The following is a 24,598-nucleotide window of genomic DNA, read 5'->3' on the forward strand; positions in this document are numbered from 1 at the left end:
AGTACCTCCTCATCTTTGGGACCAACTGTCCCCAGGCCTAGCCACAAGCTAGGCCTCTCTGGTCTGCCATCCCCGCCCCAAGGGGGCAAATGGGAATGACAGTCTTATGAGCTAAAGGCTCGGGCTCAGGCACCTACCCTACCCTAAAAGGGTTAGGCATGGTGTCGATGTAGTCTGTATGGTATACAGACATATCTAGACAGTTTAGTGACGTAGTCCATTTGTGCCTGAGTTTATGTATATGGGTTTATTGCAACAGTAATGCACCTCCAGTTTTTGAGTTCTAAGCTGCATTCTTTTTATGTTTATTTGTATGTTGGTATATGTAAAGCTGTATTGTTAGGGATACGTATGTAGATGTTCTAGTAAGATTATGATGTTAGGTTTTGGTTCATTGATTAAAGCGAAGGTTGGGATTTAATTGATATAACTTCTTTGTATATTTTCTTTTCTAGTGTATTGAGCCTTTGCCAGATGCCATTTTATATGTGAGCATATAGGTGCAAGGTTTTGAATCAAGAATGTGTATGTCTGTCAGTTCACGACCCTGTGACCGTATTTTTTTATGTAGCGATTTTCTTGCCGTAAGTTATTGTTGTATGTTTTGCTGCAATATCTTGTGAGCATATAGGTGCAATCCGTTTGTGTCAGTTATTTTGATTGAGTGGTGACCCGGCCTTGGCTCCCTATCTGGGGAGTGTCTCGAGACTTAAGTCTCCCATGGGAGGAGGCACAAGTACCCCCTCATCTTTATTATTTTATTATTATTAAAGATTCGCCGGTATTCTCCCGGCCCGGGCCTTCTCCAAGTGGTGGCCCGGCCTTGGCTCCCTCTTTAGGGAGTGTCTGAGACCTAAGTCTCCCATGGGAGGAGGCACAAGTACCTCCTCATCTTTGGGACCAACTGTCCCCAGGCCCAGCCACAAGCTAGGCCTCTCTGGTCTGTCATCCCTGCCCCAAAGGGGCTAATGGGAATGACAGTCTTGTGAGCTGTAAGGTCGGGCTCAGGCACCTACCCTACCCTAGAAGGGTTAGGCATGGTGTCGATGCCCCTCATCTTTATTCTATTCTATTCTATTTGATTCGCCGGTATGGTATCCTGGCCCAGGTCTCTTCCATTTTGGTGACCTGGCATTGGCTCCACGGGTAGGGAAGTGATGTTCATCGTTACTTGCACCTGCGTGGCAGGTCTTCAGCAGGAAGGGGGGGTACCTCACTGGCCCTATGGCCAGATGACGTACCAAACGTTGGTGTGCACTAACAGTGGCTGGTGTGCAGTGCAATGGAGGCCCAAAGCAGGCCCTCACAGCAACTTCAGCGGGGGGGGGGGGTGGATGACGTGCAATGACTGGAAGTAAGGTATCCATGTCCCTGACAGCTAAGTACACAAGATGTGCTGCCTCATCCTCTCGGGCCTGCCCTACTGGGGTCATTGGGAAGTGTCTACGGCGAAGGGGTATCATAGCCGGGCAGTCTAACAGGTAGTGCACCAAGGGCTGCGGAACCATTCGGTCACAATGGGCACAGAGCTCCTCTTGTGCCCGTTCAACAATCCGCGCAGTGTTGGGATACCCTAAGCGTAGACGGTGGATATGCACCCTCAGTTCTCTGGACTGTGTCCGAATACTTGGAGGGGGCACCCTGTGGGTCGCCCTGACATACCAACAGAGGCTCTGTGAATCCCCAGGGAATGGGCGCCTGGCCGCACCAGCAGCCCACAGCACAATCTGGCTGAGGCTGATGGAGATCACAGCACGTGGCTGTGCCTCGAGGGTTGCAGTCCTAGCAGCCTCATCTGCAGCATCATTGCCAAGGATACCCACATGGCTCGGGATCCAGTTGATGGTAGCCCTGCGACCCTGGGCCATTAGAGTCTGCAGGTCACCCCGGATGGATATGATTAAGTGTATGATGTCCTTTGGCTCTCTGTGCATAAGCGCTTGGATTGCTGCCTTGGAATCAACGTGGATGATGGGGGGATGCTGATGGTCTGCAAGAGCATGCTGCAGAACTTGTTGGATGGCAAAGAGTTCGGCCTGGAGGATGGTGCAATGGTCTGGGAGGCGCCAACCTGCTGTCAGATTGCTGTGGAACATCCCAGCAGCTGTGCGGTCTGCCACTGGGTCTCTGGAGCCATCGGTGTAATATGGCACACACCCTGAGCCTTCCGCACCCACAATGCTAGCCGAGGCAAGGTGGTGCAGAATGTCCTGGGTGCAATGCCTCTTGCTGTCTGGTAGGGTTGTCCAGCGCACCGCAAACAGCTCTGGTGCCCAAGGGGGTGGCACCGTGTAGTTCGCTGCCAGTCTGTCACAGCCTCCCACCTGGAGTAATGTCATGGGCAAGAGCTTCCGTGTGGCATCTGCTACCGACCACATCCATCGGCGGCCGGGATGCAGTGGAATGACCTGTCCCTGGCGGACCCGTAAATCTCTCATCAGTTTGTCAGCCCCTGGGAGTCGGAGATACTTTGCAGTCCTCTTGGCAACTACCAGTTGGATTCTGTCTTCAAGAGGCTGTAGCTGCACCTCAAGGTTCAGAGCCACTGCATTGGCCCACCTAGGAGCCCTCAGCATGGCCCGTACAGCTGTGTTCTGGATGACACAGAGGGATTTGATGTTTGTGGGTCTGGCGAGAACCAGAGCAAGTGCCCCATAGTCAACGAGGGAACGTATTGCCTGGATGGAGAACAACCTCATGACCTCGAGGCTGGCCCCAACCCTAGGGTTGGCCATGGCACTCAATACTCTGACTCTCTGCAGAGCCCTCTCTTTAATGTGGCGCACATGTTTCTGGAAGGTGAGGTTCCTGTCAATGTAGATGCCAAGGTACCTATAACTGTGAACCCACTCCAGGTCGATGCCCAGGACCCGCAGCCTCTGACTGGGCACCTTGGTGCGTAGGATCATGGCTTTGGATTTTGCCGCAGATATCTTGAGCCCCAAGTGACGGCAGGTGGAAGCCAGCAGATCGAGGTCCTCCTGGGCACGCTGCAAAAGCCGTCGCTTCCTAGGTACGACACGTGCCAGGTCATCGGCATAGCTGAGGAGGATGGTGCCTCTGGAGAAAGGCAGGCACACCAGCTGGTGCATCAGTACATTGAACAGGGTGGGACTAAGCACCCCGCCCTGTGGAGTGCCGTTGTCCAGGGTCTTGAGAGAAGAGGCATGCCCCTGGAAGTGTACCTGGGCCCGCCTGTCCTGGAGATAGGAACGAAGCCATGAAAGCAGCCTGCCTTTCATCCCCCTGCGGGCCAAGAGTGAGAGGATGGCAGGTGCACTGGCTAGCTCAAAAGCTTTCTCGAGGTCAAGAAAGACAACAATGTGGGCTTGAGCGTCCGACCCAATGCCGGTCAGTATAGTGGTAAGGCTTTCGAAAGTGCCCACTCCTCTGGTGAAGCCATAGAGGTGTTTATGAGGAGGGTTAAGCTTCCACCTCAGGCGCTCCAACACCATCCTTTCAGACACGTTCGAGATGCAACTGGTGAGGGAGATGGGTCTCACACACTGCCAGGATCCCCAGGCTTAGGAATCGGTATGATGTCAGCCTCCCCTCATCTTTAAAATTGGTTTTAAATAAAATATAAAAAAAAAAAATCTCAACAATCCTATCACTGATACTAGACTTTGTTGCACATGTGACTGACTGGTATAATTCCTATGAGTGTTCCTCTGTAGAGACCTTCAACGATGACCTTGTGAGCAGTATTCAGAACTACTTAGAGCTGCCACTGCAACCTCTTGGTACTCTAAACCCAACAAACTTCCATAATAATCATACCTCCTTCAAAAACCATACTTATTACAATGATTCTAAACTTCGTACACTGAAACGTACTGCTCGCAGACTAGGCCTAGCCTATAGAAAACATCGTACCCCTGGAATGCTGAGGCTTTTCCAAACTGCCCTTGCTGCTGCCAGAGAGCGTATGACAGAGCTGCGGCAAACCGACTGGGAAAAATTTGTCAACGGTCTTAGTGCTCACACCCCACTTAGCCGGGCATGGTGGGACATAAATAGAATTAAGGGTAACCGAACTGGGCAGATCACGCACCCACATCCCTTGCATAGGGCGAATGAGTTAGTCAGTGCTTGGGCTGCTACATCTAGCTATGACAATCTTTCCAGTACCACACAGGCAAAATTAAATGACAAATATGATGCAAGGGAGAGACTTGTTTGCTTTATGCCAAGCAAGGCAGATGATTGCAACATTCCTTTCACTAATTATGAACTTGATGCAGCGCTAACTAAGGCCAACTCCACGTCGCCTGGTGAGGATGGTATTACTTACAACATACTCAGATTGCTGTGTCGAGTACCAGGTAATCCATTACTTGAATTATATAACATGAGCTATGTAACTGGGGAGCTCCCTCAATCTTGGACCAACAGCCTCATCATTCCAATTCCTAAGCCCAATCAACAAAATGCATTTCGCCCAATATCTCTTACTAGCTGCTTGTGTAAAACATTTGAGAGAATGATTCTTAATCGTCTCATGTACAGAATCAAACAATTTTTGTCTCCCCGGTTACATGGTTTCATGCATGGAAGGAGCGTGCATCATTGCATAGCCACCTTTCTCACCCTGCACACTGACAGCTCCTACACTACCTTCCTTGACCTTAAATCCGCTTTCGATGTAGCCAACCGACATGTAATAATTAGTGAACTTGCCAGAATGGATGTTGGAGGATGGCTTCTCCGCTGGATTAAAGGCTACCTGTCCAACAGAAAATCGTCTGTGTTGTTCCAGGGACATAGAAGTGTAACTAAAGACTTTGAATTAGGAACCCCACAGGGAGGTGTGCTCAGTCCCACACTATTCAATATTCTAATTAATGCATTACTTAATGCTATGCCTAGTCAGCCCCATAATTATGTGATTAGTTTTGCTGATGATATAATGATTCACACCACCGGATTCTCCAACACCCAAAACATTCTTAATCATGTACTAGCCTCGTGTCAGGACCTGGGGGTTGATAATCTCTACTGATAAAACAAAGATACTCAAATGGCGTCCTCCTCGACAGAGAGGCACAGTTCGTCAGATCCAATTGCATGATGGGTCTCTTCTAGAATATGTAAGCAGATACAGGTATCTAGGCTTTGAGGTTCCACTACTTGGACCTGTTGTAACAAGACTTTGTCGCCAATACAAAGAACGACTAAGAGCACTTAGAGTTGTGGCAGGGCTTCACCCCAGGTATGGTGCTAATGTTAAAATTGTGAAAATGATGTATCTTGCTTATATTAGATCATTGGTTGATTATGCTCCGCCACTACTTGCTCTTGTGTCTGACTGGAAGCTTGGAGGGCTGGAAAAACTGCAGAACGAAGCAATGAGGATCATCCTAGGATGCCCTCGTACTGCCAAAATTTTAAATATGCGAAAAGAACTTGATATTCCAAGCATCAGAGATCGTGTTACTGAATGAAATATCCTAATTGGGGTTAATATGCTCAGGCAAGCTCATTCAAACCCCTGCACAGAAGCCCTCCAAACTTTCCTCAGCACTGGTGAACACTCCTCCAGATGGATCGAAAAGACTGGAACCGACCTCCGCATGAATCAGATACATGATCTATGTCAAGTAAGGCAACAGCGGCACTTCTCCGCTCCATGGAATATTACCCCATTCCAAACTACCATTCCTACATTTCCCCCCAAACTACTTCTTAAATCACAACCAAAACTTCGCCTTGAAGCCAAACATGAGGCCTTAAGCTGTATTGATAACTTAGTCACACAGCACACACTCTCGCAAATTATTTACATTGATGTTTCTGTTCACCAATCCACTGGTGCAGCTGGTAGTGCTGCTGTTGTCGTACAGAGTGATGGCTCTCTTAAAGAAATTGGAGCACGCATCAATAATTGGGCCTCTACCCTTCAGACAGAACTGTCTGCCATACTCCTTGCACTGAAATGCATCTATGTATCAAAGATTGACAGTTTAATTGTAACTGATTCTCTGTCATCCATAAATGCTCTCAAGTCATTAAGCATAAATTGTGGCATGCTTGTGTCAGAAGCCAGACACAGGTATGGTAAGATTGTGGACAGTGGAGTCAGAGTGCACATGCTGTGGATTCCATCTCACATTGGTCTTCAGATGCATGATAGAACTGATAAATTGGCTAAGCTGTATGCTTTCAAAGAGGGAGTAGATTACAATTTTGGCTTGTCAGGTAGTAGTTTGAGAACAATAATACGAAAAGAACTTCAGCTGAATTTTATGGACTTAAGGCTCAGGGAGATTGACACCAATGAGTCCATCTATCATCATTCTATCATGCAGGAGGAGCCACATGTCTATGGTGCATCCAACAAAATAAGCAGACTCTTGGATGTCACTACCGCCCGGCTCCGGCTGGGTTACAAGTATCTTTGGCAGGTTAAATCACCACCACCAAATGTAGACCAAACGAAATGTAAACTTTGCCAGATGGATTATTGTCACACCCTGCGTCATTATGTACTGGAGTGCGATAAAATTAATGAATTTAGAAACAATTCACTCAGAAGTGTTCAAGAAATGGCTAAGTATTTTATCCACAGTGGTATATTACAGACCATTCTGGAGAAATACCCTGACTTTGCTAGCTGTAAATAAAGCATTACCACATATGTGCATGTGTGTGTGTGTGTGTGTGTGTGTGTGTGTGTGTGTGTGTGTGTGTGTGTGTGTGTGTGTGTGTTTGTGTGTGTGTGTGTGTGTGTGTGTGTGTGTGTGTGTGTGTGAGTATGAGTGTGTGTGTGTGTATGAGTGTGTGTGTGTGTGTATGAGTGTGTGTGCGTGTGTGTGTATGAGTTTGTGTATGTGTGTGTGTGTGTGTGTGTGTGTGTGTGTGTGTGTGTGTGTGTGTGTGTGTGTGTGTGTGTGTACTCACCTATTTGTACTCACCTATTTGTGGTTGCAGGGGTCGAGTCCTAGCTCCTGGCCCCGCCTCTTCACCGGTGTGTGTGTGTGTGTGTGTGTGTGTGTGTGTGTGTGTGTGTGTGTGTGTGTGTGTGTGTGTGATTATGTGTGTGTGTGTGTGTGTGTGAGAGAGAGAGAGAGACTCAGCAATCAACATTTGCACCAATAACTCACTACAGTTGTGACCGGGTGTGGAAGTGTGAATTGCTCATTACTCTAAAATTTGTTCATGATTGCAGCCATGTATACACGTAAGTAACCATTCTTACAGTATTCATTACCTTTGTAACTTGTGAGTTCATTACCTTTGTAACTTGTGAGTTCATTACCTTGTACCTAGTTCAGCCATCAAAACTTTGGAGCCCGGTCCCTGGACCCATTGTGTACCTCTGTACCTGATACTAGAAATAGATTCGCTGCCTGACCACGGTCGAGTGAGGTTGTGCGCTGCACCCCTCTGCTGTTTCAAGGGAGCTACCTTGTATCAACATGGCGCTGAGTGTGAGGAGGCGCGTAAATACCATTGGTAATGAGCTGCTTCGTGGGGCGATTTCGCCCTCTTCAGTGCAAGTATTACTCCCAACAATCATCAGGGAGACCTATGGAATCCAGGACGATGAGGTGTATGGTGTAGCCCTGAATGGGGCTTATAGAATCTTCGTCAAATTGAATTCCACGTCCGTGTATGAGTCTTTGGTGACGAGATTCCAAGACGTGAGTCTTGACGCTACTCCAGCTGTGAAGGTGCGTTTGATCGACGTATCTCGCCACTTTACGTGGGTTAAGATACGTAATGTCCCATTTGAGGCAGATGAGGCTGACGTAAGGAGTGTTTTTGAGACATATGGGACCGTACATCTGGCACAAAAGGGCAAGTGGACGGCAGGTGCTTACATGGGACGTCCGGAGGGTACCTTTTCCCTGAAGATGACTCTGAGACATCCCATACCGTCTTACGTCGTGTTGGAGGACTTCAGGACGCAAGTTATGGTATCGTATGCCGGACAGAGACGTACGTGCAGAATATGTGGGGCGTACGACCATATGGCGGCAGAGTGCGTGAAGCTGAGGAGGGCGCCAGCGCAAACTGGTGAAGCACCAGTTACCAGCGTGATAGCTGTTGAGAGCCCAGTGCGAAAGCAAGGGCCTGGGCGCTTGTGGAGTGAAGAGGTGGAGGATTCCAAAGAGGAGACTGGCATGTGTGAGGTAAGCTGTGATGTAAAAGGATCTGTTACTACACAAAGGAAAAGTACAGAAGTGCAAGTGCAGGAGGAGGTGCAGGCTCTAAAGGAAGAGCTTCAGGAAGTGTTAAGGACATTGACACCGCCTGCAGAGGATGTTGTTCCTGAGCTGGTGAGAGGCACGGCGTTGCCTGTAGAGGAATGTAAGGACAAAAAACATAGCAGGGTTGACGGGCCAACTAGCAAGAGAGAGTTGTCGCCGTGTGCTGTGGAACGGGGCGTGGTGGAGGTTGAGGTTCATCGTGAGGGAACCTCAGAAGATAACATGGATGTAGAGGGCATCACGAGGAAGAGAGCGGCGGCGTCAGACTCAGATGATGTCCTGACGCCGGCGCAGAGGTCTGGGAGGAAGGACGAGCACTGTCGAAGTAGTCATGATAAGAGGCATCGCAAAAAAGGGGGGGGGGTTGATGGTGTGAAGCCTTGTGCTGGCTCTGGGGCAGGAGGCCCTGGGATGAATGAAGAGAGGAGGAAGGGTTGGAAAATATAAAGAGGCCTTAGGTGTATGACTGTGAACGTCAATGGATTGTGTAATAGTGTGAAGAAGGAACGGTTTCGAATGTTTCTGTATAAATATAGGGTGGATGTAGTGTTCCTGCAAGAACACAATTTCAAGGAGGGAAGAGTGCTCGAGGTGGAGGGGTTTCAGGTTATGACTCTGCCATCTGCACGTCTGAAAGGTGGCGTGGGGATATTGATCAGGGAGGCGAGCCCGTTTGTGTTGCTAAGAAGTGAGGGGGGAGGGGGGGGAAGAATATTGCGCGTGGATGGGTGGTGGATGGGGCAGAGGGTTTCTTTTGTGAGTGTGTATGCACCAGCAGAAAATGATGTGAGGGTAAAAAGGGATTTTGTATGTGAAGAACTAGTTTTCTTCTTACGTGGGTTACCTACAGTGGCCGTCGTTGGTGGGGACTGGAACTGCGTTATTAGGAGGGCTGACGTGGAACCAAAAGGGGCGGGGCACGTGTCGGCGGCCTTGCGAGATCTTTTGAGAGATATTCAGTTGCAGGATGCGGTTGGAGGAGGGGCGTGGGAGGTAGAACACACTTTTGTAAGACGGGGTTACGCTGCTAGGTTGGATAGGCTGTATATATCTCAAGGGGTTGGGTTGACATTTTTCCGTACAATAGAAGTAGCTTATTCGGATCATCGGGCGGTAGTAGCAGAGGTGGCGTGGGAGTCACTAGCAGGTATATCTAGGGGTTATTGGAAATTAAATACAAGTGTGTTAGGTGATGAGGAGGGGATAGAGGGATTTGCAACGCTGTGGGAGGGGTTAAGTGCAGAGATAAATGGGGTAGAGGATGTGGTGATGTGGTGGGATGGTGTGGCTAAAGAACGGATTAAGCAATATTACGTAAAGGAAGGGAAACGTATCAATTCTTTAAAATATGGGCTTGCTAACTATTTGGAGGATAGATTACGGGGTTGCTATGCGAGGGGGGCGGTGGTGGGCAATTATCCCATGGATGATATTATGGCAATTAAAGGGAGACTGCGTGAGGTACAGGATGAGAGGTTCCAAGCGGTGCGGGTACAGGCGGGGGTGGAAGAGGTGTTATGGGGCGATAGACCTTCATCGTGCGTATTGCGTAGGCAGAAACAAAGACAGCAGGCAATGACTATTCCATGGTTGGAGGTTCATGAGTCGATAGGAGGGTACAAGGAGGGGCAGGTCATACAAGCTACGGAAGGAATGGGGGCGTTTGCTGACAAGTGGTATGAGAAGTACTGGCAACGAGAAGGGGTAGAGGATGGGGTTTTAGAACAGGTGTGTGGGAGTGTGGTATGTCAGTTGCGTAACAGTGATAGGGAAGCACTGGGTGGGGAAATAACTGAGGGAGAAATATGGAGGGCTTTAAGTGGAATGCGAAAGGGCAAAGCACCGGGAATTGATGGACTCCCGGCAGAGTTTTATCAGCAGCATTGGGAATTAATGAGGCGTTTTTTGGTTAGGTTATTAAATTGCATGAAGGAGAGAGGTGAGCTGGGTGAGAAGCAGGCAACGGCTGTCGTTGTATTGGTACCGAAAGGTAAGGGGCAGCATACGCTTCAGGATTACCGGGCGATCTCGTTGTTATGCGCAGATTATAAATTGTTTGCGAAGATTTTGGGAAATCGGGTCAAGTGTGTGGTGGGGCGGGTAGTATAAAAAACTCAGTTTGGTTTGCCAGGGAGGTCCATGGTGGAGGGGCATGGGTTACTTAGGGATTTCGTGGAGGCAAAAGGGGGGGGGAGGGAGGGAGGTTTGGTGGCGCTCGATTGGCAAGGGGCATACGATAGAGTGGATAGGAAAGCATTAAAAGCCATCCTCAGGGGTCAGGGGTTTGGGGATGAAATAGTGGGTTGGGTTGAGGCGTTGTATGGAGGTGCAATAGCGAGGGTACAGATTAATGGTCGATTGGGTGAGAAGATTGTAATGGGTAGGGGAATTAGGCAGGGGTGTCCTATGTCACAATTATTGTTTGCGTGCATACAGGACCCCTTTTATAGATTGGTGGAGCAGCGTATGTGTCACGTAGAGGGACCAGGGTGTGCGGTTGCGAGGGTTTGGCCAGTTTTAATTGGGTATGTGGATGATACAACTGTTCTGATCAGGGAGGGGATGTCAATGGACACATTAGACAGGGTAGTAAAAATGTTCGCAGGGGCAACTGGTATGAGGGTAAATTCAGATAAATCCATGGTTATGGGGTTAGGGGCTTGGGCCGATAGGGTTGATTGGGGTAGTGCAGTTGTGGGGAGGCAGGTGACTTCGTTAAAAATTTGCGGTCTGATTTATGCAGACGATCTAACTGTGGCACGCACGGAAAACTCGATTAGGATGGTAGAAAGGATTCAGGGACGCTTGGGTGCATTGCGACCTTATCATTTGACCCTTGTGCAGCGTGCCATTGCTATTAATATCTTACTGTATAGCAAAGTATGGCACGTGGCAGCCGTGTTCCCATTAACTGGGCCGGCAATAACGAACATACTTAGGAAGGTTTATAAATTCTTGTGGGGTTCGAGCTGTGATTGGATTAAAAGGGATGTGGTAATGTTACCTGTAAGTAAGGGGGGGCTGGGATTGCTGGACTTAAAGCGGAGGGTCAAATGTGTCTTCATTAAAAGGGAGGTGATGAGGGAAAGTGTGGGTGGGGGGGGGTTTGGCCAGGATCCATAACAGATTGCAACGGATGTATACAGGAGTTGAGTTGCATGAGTGTGAAACTGTGTTGAGGGCTCTGGCGTGGGATCGAGAGCCAGCAAAGGTTAAAATAGGTAGGTTGTGTAGATTGTTAGCCGGGAGGGTTGTAGCGCCTGTAGAGGGAATTTTCCCCATGTATGCATGGGGAAGTATATGGAATAGGTTGAGTAGGATGAGGTTGCAACCTCGTGTTCGGGATGTTATGTATCGTTTTCTGCACGGCATTTTACCGTCGGGTGTGGTTCTACGGGATAGACGCGTCGTTGACGGGGGGGAGTGTGGGATATGTGGTGGGGAGGAGTCGGCTTTTCATGTAGTATATTTTTGTGATGGACTGAGGAGTGTCAAGGGGTGGCTAAATAGGGTGATAAATAGGATAGGAGGTAAAGGAATTTCTGTATTGAGAGCATTAAGTCTCGACGTGGGGGGTTGGGAGGAAAGTGTAATCAGAGCTGTGGGATACATTATGGCAGATTATATCTATATAGTGTGGGGATTGCGGGGGAAACAGGTTACTGAGGTGAAGAGGAGGGTGTTAGCGGTAACTTTCTATAAAACGGTATGCAGAAATAAGGAAATTTATGGGAGGAGGTGGGTGAAGGATTTTTCAGAGGGATATAGGCAACTTACGTTACAGGTTTTATTAGACTTGTAATATACGAGGGAGGGGAGGGTACGATTGGAAAGTGTTGCCGGGGTAGGGAAGTCATGGGTGAAAACAGGGTCGCCTCCCTGGTAATGGATGACAACAAATGTTTGCGTGAGTGTTGGATGAATGATGCGTGAGTGAATATGTGAACCACGGGTGCTGGCACCTGTGGAGCTGGCCAGTTTTTTTGTGTGACATGGACTATACACTATTCATATAGTACTCCTGTTCCTTCAAGGTAGTAGTGATGATGGATAAGGTATTCAAGGGGGGGGGGTTGCCTACATCACTGTGCATAGCGAGGGTAGGGCAGCATATTGATTGGAAGTGATGGACAGTTGCTTGTCCAGTGTGTTAGTATTATGTGTAGATAATATGCATATTATTGTATGTAGCGAGATGGGACTACATGCAAGTTGGACTTGTACTATGAGAATTATTCTCTAACGCCTGATATGTGAAGGCTGATTGATCAACTGTGATCCATTCAAATTAGATTTATTATGTTATCTATGTACATAGCAGTCTTAAGTCATATTATTATGTTGTTATCTATGTACATAGCAGTCATAAGTCTTATGATGTGAGTTGTGTTTAGGTGCAGTTGTCACAAAAATTTTGTTTTTTTTGTCTGTGTTAGGGAAGTATGTGGAATTTTTGTGTGTAGCCGCTACATGGCTGGGGTTTATACTTTATACCTTTGTATTCTGTGATGTTTTTCATAATATACAGTCTTATTTATATACTATGTTGCATGAATAGGGTTTACATGCTAAGACTGCACATAAGTTGCCTTTGAGAGTTGACATTCAATATTGCATTATTATTATTATAATCAAAAAGAAGCGCTAAGCCAATTCAATATTGCAACCTTCTTAGAAAATTAAGCTTTTGGGGTTTTCTTTCACCAGGTTGAGGTGTCATTGTGTTAAGTAATGACAAGTATCCCATTTAATTGTTATTAATATTTTGTGTCTAAGATGTTACTGTATCACTCATGATAGTGTAATTCCTATGTATCCTTTAATGTTAAGTTAAGATGCAATCAGGTTGGTGATGGTTATATTTTGCGGGAGGGGGGGGGGGTGAAATTGTGTCAAAAGTTTCAGCCTTCACAGGTATATAACTCTGGTATAACTCGGTGTATATAGTGTGTGGTATTTTTTTTTTTTTTTTTTTTATATTTTATTTAAAACTGTATATACAGAGTGCATACATAGGTATGGTATACATAAAACTTGACAATATTATTATGGAATATAATTATACTCCTCAACTCCTCTACCAATCAACCAAACCACATACAAATAGTCTCACTGAATCGAGTAGGTCACTACAGGAACACCATGCAAGATGCTGCTTCACACAACTACTCGGATCAAAACATGTTAATATAACTACAGCGTTATACATTTCACGTACTTAATTACAGTTATTTACACGTATAATTGTGACTACGTCGGCCTTACCATAATAACCTATATAATTTGTCATAAACAATTCCAAGATTATGCGTCTAAGACGTGCAAGGATCACCTTAAGCACATCTGTACAGCAATCAAGTGTTAAAACCTCACAAAACCTCCCCCTATCTAGTACATGCTAGATCCCTAACAAAGTTAGAACCATCACCACCCATCTGTGGCTCGTAATGCCGCCCACTGCCTAACCTGTGTACCCACAATCTTTGTCAACTACAACTTGGGACCTCCTGATAACAAAACTACACCCTCCCCATGACCACACATTAGTAGAGTTTTTTTTTTTTTTTTTTTCTTTTTGTTTTTTTTTTTTTTTTTTTTTTTTTATATTTTATTAATAACATACAATACATGAACAAAAGCATACAGTATGAGAGCATCGACAGACAATATAAATTCATCAATTTCTATACACTGCAATATGCAGTAATATGTCATGCAGCTGATAGGTGAATACTGCCATATACATAATTCTTTACTACAAAATATAACTATTCAAGTAATACAAAATAAAGAATCCTCTGACTCCTTCCCGACTGCTAATTTCAATATCCACACACAATAATTACATACCGCAAAAATGCAAGCAGTATAACCCCCCCCCCCCTATTTACCCCAGCTCACCAAAATGTACAGCATTTCACCGTTGTTTATGTAACTTATAAACTAACCATACTAAATTAAACTTAAGAACATATTAAATTGAAAACAATAACAACTCTACAGTAGTGAAAACGCCAGCTGCTGTCCTAATATTATTTATATATACATATGTATATATATACATTAGAAACTGACTTAGTTTACAATGGGAGTCAAATCCTAACTTTATTGCTGTCCCATGCAGCATTCTCAGACTTGTACTCTTATACGCTACTACGATAGCCTTCAGCAGAAGGCATTAATTAACAATATTAAATAACTACTAAGAATGCATGAACTCAGCACTCCCATGCACACCCCAATTACACACAATCGTTCTCTCTTGCACTTATCACTCCCCCACGCACATGCACACCAAACCAACATCTTTCGTTTGGCAAGCCCGTTTGGTACCCCCCCGTTTTTTTTATCTAATGCTTTACACAACAATCTAAACCCACTTCCCCCCCCCCCTCACAACTCTAGCAACTCCCCAACAGTTATGGACCTGTAACCCTCAGTGAAAGCTCCCTCCCATCTCCTCCCATAAATTCCCCGATTCCTATTCATTGTCCTACAAAAAATCCTCGCTAAAACTCTTTTCCTCGTCTCCCCATTATCCACCCCTCTCATTCCCCACGATATGTACACGAAATCCACCATGATATAAGCTACTCCCCGTGCCACATTCTCCCCCACCCCCCCTATATCAAGACTCAGCGCTCTCAACACTGACACCCCAGTTCCTCCTATCCTCCTGACCACTTTCCCCAGCCATTCCCTCACACTCCCCAAAAAATCGCAAAAGTATACCACGTGATAGGCTGTTTCCAACTCCCCACATAACCCACACCAACCCTCCTCTACCACTCGTCTGTTTCTGAGGACTGATCCAGTAGGCAGAATCCCATGTAAAAATTTAAACATGATCTCTCGCACCCTGGGCCCTAACTTTAGTTTACCGAACAGACTCCATATAGCTCCCCATGCATACATCGGGAACAGCCCCTCAACTGGGGCCGTCTCCTCTACCCTCAATATTCGATATAAATCCCTCACCTTTAATTTGTCTGGCTCGCGCGCCCACAAAAGTGCCCTCAACAAAATCTCACACTCCCTCCATTCCCCACCCACATACATTCCCCTCAAAATATCATGTAACCTTTGCATGCATGTCCCCCTCTGTCCCCCTAATCTTTTCCACTCCCACCTGACAAAAATGCATTTCACCCTCCTTCCCAGGTCCAACAGACCTAAACCTCCCTTCCTCACCGGCAAAGTCACCACCTCCCTCTTCATCCATTCACATCCTGAGCCCCATAAGAACCTAAAAACACTTCTAAGGATACGAGTAATGTCAGCTCTCAGCAATGGAAAAACTGCTGCTACATACCATACCTTACTGTACAGCAATACGTTAATAACAATCGCCCGTTGCAACAATGTCAAGTGATAAGACCGCAACATCCCCAACCGATGTTCCACGCGTTCCACCATTCTCAACGAATTCGCCTCCCTAGCCTCCCATATGGTCGCTCTATACGAAATGCCACATATTAATAACTGACCTTCCTGCCTTCTCACCACATCACAGTCCCAATCAACTCTGTCTCTCCACTCCCCTAGCCCCATGATCTTAGTTTTCTCAACGTTTACCGTCATGCCTGTCGCCCCTCCAAACATGCCAACCACCCCTCCCAACTCTCCCAATCTTGTTCCCTTCCGGACTAGGAGTGTCGTGTCATCCACGTAACCTACCACATGATGCCTAAACAAGCCCTCCCTCGACCCCTCCCCACCACACACTCTGGTCTCAACCAACCTATAAAATGGATCTTGCACACATGCGAATAATAACTGTGATAGCGGGCAACCCTGCCTCAAGCCCCTATCCATGTTCACCACACCTCCCACACGTCCATTGATCTGAATTCTCGCTTTTGCCCCTTTATACAACGTTTCAACCCACCCCACAATCTCATCCCCAAAACCTTGTTTGTTAAGGATCTGTCTTAAACCCTCCCTTTCCACCTGATCATAAGCACCCTGCCAATCAATCGCCACCATACCCCCTCCTTCCTGCGTCCCCTCAAAACTCTCAACAAACCCCTTTAGAATTCCGTGCCCCATGACCATCGACCGTCCTGGCAACCCTAGTTGACCTTTTGAAACTACACGTCCCACTACACATTTTAACCTATTCCCCAAAATCTTCGCGAACAATTTATAGTCCGCACACATGAGAGTAATCGCCCTGTAATCCTTAAGTGTACTCTGCCCCTTACCCTTGGGCACAAGCACTACGACCCCTGTACTTTGCTTCTCGCCCAATTCTCCCCCATCTTTCATTCTGTTGAACAGCGTTACTAAAAAATCCCTTAACAGATCCCAATGTTTTAAGTAAAATTCACTTGGTAGTCCATCAATACCTGGTGCTTTGCCTCTGCACATGTCTACAAGCGCTCTCCATATCTCCCCCTCTTCAATCTCCCCACCCAAAGCTTCCCTGTCCTTACTCCCCAGAGCTACGGGCTCTACAGCACACACCCCATCAAGATCCTCCCTATTAACTCCTTTACTTTTCCAATAATGCCCATACCACGCATCCGCGAATATACTCATCACCTCCGTTGTTTTTAACACCTGCCCCTCCCTAAACCCTTTCACCTCAGTGTGCACTTCCAAATCTGCTATTGTGGTCGCTGTCCTCCTCTGCTGTTGTCTCCTCAACACACATGCCGATGGCTTATCCCCCCAAAGCACTTCCTCCACACCCGCCTGCACCCGCACCGCATGAAATCTCTCCTCCTGCACCTCTCTTATCCTGCTCTTCAGATCATCTATTGCCTCTGTTTGGAATACCCCTCCCACTACTCCTTGTTCATGGTAGTATCCTATTCTACTTTCCAAATAATTTGTTAATCCATACTTCAGTCGATTTATCCGCTTCCCCTCACCCACGTAAAACCTACGAATCCTCTCCTTGGCCACACTGTCCCACCAACGTACAACATTATCAACCCTTTTTGCCTCCTCACTTAGCTTCCTCCACAGCGAAGCAAACCCTTCCTCCACTTCCTCATCCTCAAGGAGTCGCGTGTTTAATTTCCAGTAGCTTTCAAACCGTTTCACTAACGAGTCCCATGCTACCCCCACCACCACTGCCCTGTGATCTGAATAAATTGCTTCTATAGTGTTAAAAGACTCCACTGAAACCCCTTGTGTTATATAGATCCTATCCAGTCTAGCTGCGTATTCCCTCCTTACGTACGTATGTTGCACTTCACCTATTCCACCCCAAAATGCATCTCGTACCCCAATATCTCTACACAGGTCTCGCAACACGTTTGAAAAATATCCTGCCCCCGCTGGCATCACATCAAATCTCCGTATTATACAATTCCAATCTCCCCCAATCAATGCAACCCTGGGCAGTGCTCTCAAGAAATACACCAGATCATCCCTTACAAAAGCCGATTTTACCCTCGCATCATTCTCCGCCGGAGCATACACTCCAACAAAGGACACGCGTTCACGCATCCACCACCCGTCCACTCTCATTATTCTTCCCTCACCCCCCCCCTCAAACCTTTGCAAAACAAACGGGCTTGCCTCTCGAATTAAAACACCTACTCCACCTTTTAAACGTGTCGTTGGAGTTACAAAAGCCCTATATCCATCCACCTCCAGCAATTTTCCTATTTTCAAGTTATGCTCTTGTATAAAGACAACATCTACCTTATAACGATACAGCAGTCCTCGCAACCATACACACTTACCACTCTTACATAAACCATTAACATTAATTGTCATACACCTTAGGCCTGCTTACGTTTTCCACCCACTTTTCCCCACCACATTTTTCCGCTGTCCAGTAACCTCATACACACCGTCCTTGGCACTCACCCCATCCCCTCCACTCCTAACCCCTTGCTGGCGTTTCTTTTTCTCTGTGCCTCTACACACACCTTCAATCCCCGCCTTTTTCCCTGGTCTTTGTGCTGGAGTGAGGACGTCATCCAGTCAGACGTGACAGCTGCCCGCTTCCTCGACACTTCCTCTTCCGCCATGCTAGTCTCCTGACCTTCCTCATTGTGCACCTCCACCTCTATCACCTCATTCCCCTTCTCACTACTTGGCCAAGCCGACATTACATTCCTTTCTTCAGACCCGCATGCTTCCCCTTGTCCCTGAACCTGGTCTCCCGTCGTTACCTCTGTCAAGGCTTCCTCCGATTTAGGGAACATCTCCTGCAAAACTGTCTCAAGCACTACGTCAATTTCAACGTCATTTGGTACGTCCTTGTCCGCCTCGTGGATCACATCCTCATCAGACGCACTCAATTGCTGCACTGCACCCTCATGCTCCACCTCACGTTGCATTTCCTCCACTTCCTCACTCCACAACCGACCACGCCTACGTCCATCCTGGCGGTTCTGATCTGTCACTGTAGGTCCTCGCCTCGTAATGTCACTTCTTGGTATTCCCTGGCCAGTCCTCCGCCGCACACATTCAGCCGCTATGTGATCATAACCATCACACAGTCTACAAGTTCTACGTTGGCCAGCGTAAGTTACGAGTATTTGTGTCCTAAATTCATCTATGAACACATACGAAGGTATAGGTTGCCTCAGAGTCATCTTTAGGTTAAAACTACCTTCCGGATAACCCACATAAGCCCCTGCCGTCCACTTGCCTGGTTGAGCTACGTGTACAGTTCCAAACTTCCCGAACACACTACGTAGGTCAGCTTCATTTGCCTCGAAAGGCACATTACGTAACTTTACATACGTAAATTGACTCGAAACATCGACCATCTTTACCAGGATGCCCTCGTTAACCTCGATAGCAACATCCTGATATTGAGCAAGTAGATCCTCATACACGTGTGATGACAGCAGTTTCACGAACATTCGGTAGTTTCCATTTAAGGCTACACCGTAAAGGTCGCAATCCTCAATTCCATATGTCTCTCGAATAATCAGAGGCAACAACGTCAACGCCGAATCTTGATTAATTGTACCTCTCAGTAATTCTATGCCGACAGTGTTAATTCTGCGTCTCACCCCAACCACCATTGTGACAGCCTGGCTAGCACTTGCGCCTGTCAGAGAGGAGTAGCAAAAACGTCCACCCTCACCGGCAGCTGGGCGAGGAATGAGTGTGTGGTATTAGGGTGTCAGAACACTTTTGTCTGTTGTAATCATTTTTGTAAGGGTGAATTGGGAATTTGTGATTTAACTCATTATGTGTACCTTTAATATACTTTCCACCTTGTATTGTAATGTTTTAAATAAAATATAAAAAAAAAAAAAAAAAAAAAAAAAAAAAAAAAAAAAAAAAAAAAAAAAAAAAAAAAAAAAGATACTAGAAATACCAAGCTTCTTCCTCATAAGAACATAAGAACATAAGAACGAAGGAACACTGCAGAAGGCCTACTGGCCCATGCGAGGCAGGTCCAAGTCTCCTACCGGCTTAAGCCAAAGCACCCAACCTAGTCAGGTCAGGTCACATTGACTTAAGGGAGGAACACGGCAACCGACCTGGTAGCACAAGCTATCAGGTCTAACTCACACCCACCCACATCCACTCATGTATTTATCCAACCTATTTTTAAAGCTACACAACGTTCTGGCCTCTATAACTGTACTTGGGAGTTTGTTCCACTCATCCACAACTCTATTACCAAACCAGTACTTTCCTATATCCTTCCTGAATCTGAATTTTTCCAACTTAAAACCATTGCTGCGAGTCCTGTCTAGGCTAGATATTTTCAGCACACTATTTACATCCCCTTTATTTATTCCTGTCTTCCATTTATACACCTCAATCATATCCCCCCTAATTCTACGTCTTTCTAGAGAGTGCAGATTCAGGGCCCTTAGTCTATCCTCATAGGGAAGGTTTCTGATACATGGGATCAACTTTGTCATCCTCCTTTGTACATTTTCCAGAGAATTTATATCCATTCTGTAATAAGGTGACCAAAACTGTGCAGCATAATCTAAATGAGGCCTAACCAAGGATGTATAGAGTTGAAGAACAACCTGAGGACTCCTATTATTTATGCTTCTTGATATGAAGCCAAGGATTCTATTAGCTTTATTGCGAACACTTATGCACTGTTGTCTTGGTTTCAGATCACTGCTAACCAGAACTCCTAAATCTTTTTCGCAATCCGTAATATTAAGATCTACATTATTTAGTTTATATGTGGCATGGTTATTGTCCTGTCCAACATTTAGAACTTTGCATTTGTCTATATTAAACTGCATCTGCCACTTCTCCGACCACTGCATCAGTCTATTCAAATCTTCCTGGAGTGCTCGAATGTCCTCGTCAGAATGAATTCGACGGCCTATTTTGGTGTCATCGGCAAACTTGCCGATGTCGCTCTTTATGCCCTCATCTATGTCGTTTATGTAGATTGTGAACAGCAGGGGGCCCAACACTGACCCCTGTGGAACACCGCTCGTGACACTTCCCCACTCTGATTTCTCCCCATTTATGCAAACTCTCTGCTGCCTATTTGTCAACCATGCCTCTATCCAGGAAAAAATTTCTCCTCCTATTCCATGTGCTTTAATTTTCCTCAATAGTCTCTGATGTGGGACCCTGTCAAAAGCCTTACTGAAGTCCATATACACAATATCATATTCATTACCATGATCTACCTCCTCAAATACCTTAGTGAAAAAAGTTAATAAATTCGTAAGGCAGGAACGCCCCTTTGTAAAACCATGCTGAGATTCGTTGATTAATTTATGCTTTTCAAGGTGGCTACGAACTGCCTCGGCAATTATTGATTCCATAAATTTTCCCACTATGGAGGTTAGGCTTATTGGTCTATAGTTCGAAGCTAAGGACCTGTCACCTGTTTTGAAAATAGGTATCACATTTGCCATTTTCCACTTATCTGGCACCATGCCAGTTTGTAGTGATATGTTGAAAAGATTAGCCAAAGGTGTGCTAAGCACCTCTTTACATTCCTTTAGAACCCTTGCATACAGTTCATCAGGGCCTGGGGATTTGTTAGGTTTTAATTTATCTATTTGCCTAAGGACCATGTCACTTGTGACCCTAATAGTGCACAGTTTATTATCGTCCTGTTCTACATAATTTATCATTACTGGAATATCGCTGGTATCCTCCTGTGTAAAAACTGAGAGGAAGTATGTGTTAAAAATTCTACACATTTCCTTATCACTGTCAGTGAGCTGACCCGAGGAACTTTTGAGTGGGCCTATCTTGTCCCTGATCTTACTTCTGTATACCTGAAAGAATCCTTTTGGGTTAGTCTTCGATTCTCTTGCAACTTTAACCTCATAATCTCTTTTTGCTTTTCTAATTCCCTTTTTTATTTCTCTCTTTAACTGAATATATCGATTTCTCAATTGCCCCTCTCCTCTTTTGATTTGCCTATATATGCCTCTCTTTTGACCAATCAGATATTTTAATCTATTGTTCATCCATTTAGGATCATTTTTGTTTGATCTGATTTCCCTATTTGGAACATAATTTGACTGAGCAGCTAGAACTATGCCCTGGAAAGCATCATATCGGCAACCATCACCACCTACCTGACCCTTAGTCAGGTCATTCCAGTTCAGCCCACCTAAGTAATTTTTCAGTCCTATGAAATCAGCCAAGCGAAAGTCAGGGACGGAGACTTGATTGCCATTATTAGGGGAATTCCATGATATATTAAAACTGAGTGATTTGTGATCACTTTCCCCAAGCTCATCATTAACCTCAAGATTATTAATTAGTGTTTCCCTACTGGCAAGAACCAAGTCAAGGAGGTTATTTCCCCTAGTTGGCTCTGTCACAAACTGTTTTAAAAAACAATCCTGGATCGTATCAAGAAAGTCACCTGACTCTAAATTTCCTGTCAAATTGCTCCAGTCAATCTGTCTATAGTTGAAATCTCCCATTAGCACAACATTTTCGTATGTAGATGCCTTACGAATTTCGTCCCATAGAAGTTTACTGCACTCCCTATCAAGATTTGGGGCCCTGTAAATCACACCCAAAATTAGTTTTTCTCGGCCCTCGAGAAGCTGTAACCAAACAGATTCAGTGGCTGACGCTTCTAATTTAATATCTTGTCTAACACAACAATTTAAATTGTCTCTGACATACATCGCTACTCCACCACCTTTCCTGTTGACCCTGTCAGTGTGGAATAATTTATAGCCTTGTATGTGACATTCAGAGGGCATCTCTCTATCTTTCAGATTGAGCCAGGTCTCTGTTATAGCAATAATATCTATGTTTCCTGCACTTGCAATTAATCTTAGCTCATCTATCTTATTTCTTACACTCCTGCTATTAGTATAGTAAACCTTAAGGGAGCTAGTCCCTTGCTGCCCTCTGCTGTCCCCCTTTGTTTGCTGACCTGATCTATTGTCTTTATTTATAACTTCATGCTGAATGCCTTTTATACATTTACTGTTTCCAACCCAAGTGTTGCAACCTGCTTGTTTCCCACACACACCCATACCTCTATCTTCCATCAGTTTAAAATCATAGGCATTTCACCAATGGCCTTCTCAATCGAGTCTGCAAGTGCTACCACCCCAGCCCCAGAGAGATGTACCCCATCCCTTGCATACATATCATGTTTGCCATAAAAGTTGTTCCAGTTGTCAATGAATGGGATTGCAAGTTCCTTGCAGTATCTGTCTAGCCAGCAATTTACACCAATTGCCCTAGACAACCATTCATTTCCTACTCCCCTTCTAGGCAAGATGCTACATATGATTGGGATCCCTCCCTTAGACTTAATGAAATCTATAGCTGACCTGTACTTATCTAGCAGCTCTTCTCTCCTACCCTTCCCAATATCATTTCCACCAGCACTGAGACAGATAATGGGCTTGCTCCCATTACCTGACATGATATTATCCAGCCTGTTGACAATGTCCCCAACACCAGCTCCAGGGAAGCACACTCTATCTCTCATCTTCTTATTCCTATTACAAAAAGCACGGTCAATGTATCTTACCTGAGAGTCACCAACCACAAGAATGCGCTTACCTCCATTAGCAGGGGCAGTAGTACCCTTACCTTCACTGGCCACTGAAGTACATTCATCCTGAAGAACAGAGAAGCGATTTCCTACCTTCAGATCTTCACTCTTAACTTTCCTTACTCTGATGCGCCTTCCATTACTGTGAACTACTCGCCACTTGTAGCAGGTGCTGGGCTGCTCCTCACTGCTGGTAGCCGTTGCTGCCTCCCCAACTACAGCCTCCCCACAGCGAGAGACAGACTGCACCTCGCTGCTAGAAGCCTCATTCCCCACAACTCCAGCCACCTCACACTCTCTCCCAGACCCATTGAGGTGGACCTTCAGCCTCCTAATCTCCTCCTGGAGAAGCAAGACCTCCTCCTTCAACTCTCCAACCTCAATTTTTAAAACACTGCAGAAGCAAGCCATGCTTTGTAACCGTCCACACTAATCCCCAAAGCAGCTCAGGGTCTGTGACCTCACGTGACGACTGACCACTGAGTACTGACGACTGACCACTGAGTACTGAATGTTAAGAACTTTTGTAGATCTGGGACAGCCAAGAATAATTCTGAGAGCTTCATTTTGCATTAACTCCAAAGGTCGGAGAGGACAAATAAGAAAATGCTTGAAAATGAAAGAGTTAACCCTTACTACCAAGTTATATATTAATGTCTCCCCTCAGAGAGTTTCCAGGATCTTAATATGTAACTTAAACAGTTCTAGGATTATTATTTAATCAATGAAAAGCTATAACTTATTTATAAACTTGTGGAGTGGTATGCATAATATAAATCAAGAAAGAAATTTATAATTCAAAATTATCGAAAGATTCTAGCTACATTTTGCCTGCCTGAGCAATTACATGACGTATTTCCGTACCTTATTATACCTTAAACCTTATAAACCAATAATTTATTAATGATCTTGTAATATAAAACAAATTCTAAATTGAAACAATTGTAATCTTTATAAAATAGCTTTCATTTACTTTAATAATTCTTAAAAGGTTACATAGAAACTTTGACAGATAATATTTGTGTTCAGTGTTTGGTGGTGAGGGTGGCATGTGGGGGGCTATATTCATACTTACCTGGCACAGGAGATACCATGATCATGAAGGTGGTTCTCCCAGGGCGAGGCTCACCATTGCACTCCGGTGGTGCTGACCCCTGCGATTAACCCAAATGTGGTTAACTCGAGTGCGAAATTTTTGTTAGCAGGGGACTGCGTTCGCGCTATCCCCTTATAATATATGAATCTGGTGGTCTAACGCTCTAGGTTCACATGGCAAGGGCCTGGGTTCGATCCCCAGCCAGAGTAGAAACATTGGGTGTGTTCTTTCCACCTGTTGTCTATGTTCCCCATCAGTGAAATGGGTACCTGGTGTCAGTCGACTGGTGTGGGTCACATTCGCTGCCTGACCACGTAATCTGTAAGTACCTTTGTAACT

At 45.6% G+C, this 24,598-nt stretch overlaps 1 non-coding gene across 1 annotated transcript; it reads left to right on the forward strand.

Annotated features, from left to right (window-relative positions):
* The first annotated feature begins 24,230 nt into the window (after positions 1–24,230).
* On the forward strand, positions 24,231–24,393 carry LOC128694052 (U1 spliceosomal RNA). The gene has a single exon (XR_008407801.2). It is a non-coding gene; the product is annotated as a U1 spliceosomal RNA (small nuclear RNA).
* The last annotated feature ends 205 nt before the right edge of the window (positions 24,394–24,598 follow it).

The sequence above is a fragment of the Cherax quadricarinatus genome, chromosome 42 (genome assembly GCF_038502225.1).
Source record: "Cherax quadricarinatus isolate ZL_2023a chromosome 42, ASM3850222v1, whole genome shotgun sequence".
Taxonomy (NCBI): Eukaryota; Metazoa; Arthropoda; class Malacostraca; order Decapoda; family Parastacidae; genus Cherax; species Cherax quadricarinatus.